The sequence below is a fragment of the Penaeus vannamei genome, chromosome 15, assembly GCF_042767895.1.
Source record: "Penaeus vannamei isolate JL-2024 chromosome 15, ASM4276789v1, whole genome shotgun sequence".
NCBI classification, from domain to species: Eukaryota; Metazoa; Arthropoda; class Malacostraca; order Decapoda; family Penaeidae; genus Penaeus; species Penaeus vannamei.
The window spans coordinates 35,344,562-35,347,061 of record NC_091563.1 but is presented as its reverse complement, the minus strand read 5'-3'; the positions used below and the strand labels follow the sequence as shown (position 1 = coordinate 35,347,061).

Sequence of the window (2,500 nt, the reverse complement as noted above, 5' to 3'; positions counted from 1 at the left end):
GAAAGGGTAAGGCATGAATGCCTTTAAAAAGCAAGAACACCTTGTCACTGGTTGATATTTCTCTATTCTGGATAATCATTGCAGCTTTAGTGTAAATCTCTATGAAAACTTCACTGATGATAAAGGTGGTAATTAGCTAATACCCATAGACATTCCCTGCAAATGAAGACGAAGTCCATTGTCTATTTCGACAGAGTAATGGATACACCTAGATAATATTGGCGTTTCCCAAAGCATCCATAAGCACAGTTAATATGGACATGCTTGACAGCTGTCTCTCTATATAGACCAATTTGGTGTGACGTTACGAGTCGGAGTCATCATTCCACTTGGTGAAAACAAATCGGTCGCTTGCAGATACCTCGTCATCATCACGAGCAAAAATGGTGTATGAAGACTTAGATTCTTCAAAAAATGAAGCGAAAAAGCAATATGAATCAAAACTAGAAGCTGCACAGCTCCAAGAATCCTAATACAGTCTGCCTACCGAAACTGGGATCGACAAACCTATGAAATATTGAATATCCCAACATCTAAGACTATTTAATCAACACATCATGTAATAAAAATGATTTTATGATAACATAATTTGCTACAGTAATCTATGATTTTTAGCTATATAGGGCATTTTTATGTGAAATCAATGTCATTGCCTAACATCAATTTTCTTCCTATTTACAAGGTTTACACAAAGGAGACAATAAAGTCACATAAAGGCCTACAAATGCACAACACATTTTTCTCTTTCCTCAGTAATTTGAGATGGACCCTCTTCAGTTGTTTCATCTGCTGGATTATATGACTTTTCAGAAACAGAGGGAACAGGAAACTTTGGTTTCTTCTAAATGCTTGGCATCTCCTTAGCTAGACTTCTTTTCTTCCTATTTCAATTTTTTTATAACAGTATGCCTGCCTTGTTTTTATCTAAAGGACTGTGTTTGGGATAAAGTTTGGGTGAGTTGGATCCGGGGATGGTTTGCCTGTAAATTAAAAATATGATAAAACAATTAATTACAGAAAAAATGTAAAATTGTTGTTGTGCTTTTTGGAGTGTATGACTGCTGCCAAAACCTAATGTTGGCAATGTTGACCTTATTTGGCCTTGGTAGATAGTATATATCGATAGAGTTTGAAAGTTATCATCTGCCTCTAGAATTTGAAAAGGTGTAAAATATTAATATATAATAAAATGTTCTGAGCAGATGTAAACAGTTTCCACCCAGCGCCCAAGCACTCCCATCAGCATTCACATGTTTCATGGCCTGTACCCATCGCTTCCATTTTTCAAGTTTCTTTTCGCGATCTGGGTATATATGAATGGTTAAACCTTTCTTTCCCATCATGTTGTGGTTCAAACAACCAACAGCAACACAGTTCCTTAGCATTTTCACATAAAGAAACTAGATTCTCTAGAAACTAGATTTCAGTGACTCTGTAAGCAAAGCGCAGTGAGTTTTCGAATGAACGAGGGTTTGTTTTCACCATGTGCTCATTGCTAGGGGCGGTTACTAGGCGTTACTGAATCAGTCTATTGTTGCTCATTGAAATTTGAAATAATCTTTTCGACAAGACCTTGGCTGTGAATAAAAGAAAGTGTGCAGTGTGCAATGGTTACCAAATGTGCACTTCAAGAGTACACATCCTTAACTTTTCAGATAGCAAAATGATTCAAAGTCCTCTAAACTCTTAAGTAAATTCCTCGTTCCATATCATTGTAACAATAATTTTGATCGTTGACTACTGTAAATCATTCAGGTGTGCAACCAGGACCTTAACCTACAATCTCGGGTGTGCATCTGCCGTACTTTCAATAATGGCCAACAAGTAGGGTTAACACAGGTGAGCTTTAAAAAATCCCATACAAGTCGTCCTCACATACAATTCAGTATTGTTATTAGTTATGTCAAGTTTACCCTCTGATGACTTGTGTATATTCCATTTCATCCTCTCCAAATTATGATTCAACCGCAATGGTAACATTGGTTTACAAAAGACTATCACTAATACTTCATATGCAATCCATTGAAACTAGTAACCAATTTAAACATCAAACGCGAAGTCTCTGTGAATAATGTTTATTCTAAGTTTATAAACGAACGCTAAAATTCGAACTGAACATGACATATTCAATAAATATTAAGCAAGATTGAGCATTACTTCATTCAATACCCGTCAGTAATAAACAACATAATCAACTTGGATAGCTCACTGGTAGAAATGCACTTGAATTATATCCAATAATTCTTCACTTTACGCTGTCTTCGGCGTGTTTTTTTCTTCTCTTATAAGGTTTTAGACTATGCTAAAGCCTGAACGTGTTCAAGTTGAACCCTTCACGTGTGTTTTGGGTGTGGAAAACGAACCTAAATTTATTTTCTCTAAACATTATTTTTTATTATAAATACAATATTTTTGTGTGCGCTGTTATTCCTACTACAGCGATATTACCATTACTGTTATTATTATGAAAATTATGAATTTGATACTATTGTTATTAATG

The 2,500-nt window shown here is 35.3% G+C and overlaps 1 protein-coding gene across 1 annotated transcript in view; it reads right to left on the bottom strand.

The window, feature by feature from the left end:
- The window catches only part of LOC113800708 (uncharacterized), a 20,147-nt gene extending 17,794 nt beyond the window's left edge, over positions 1 to 2,353 (bottom strand). Inside the window, exon 1 of the mRNA XM_070130704.1 lies at positions 2,210 to 2,353. The gene's annotated coding sequence lies outside the window, so the exon portion shown is untranslated. The remainder of the gene's footprint in view (positions 1 to 2,209) is intronic.
- Between the last annotated feature and the right edge of the window lie 147 nt (positions 2,354 to 2,500).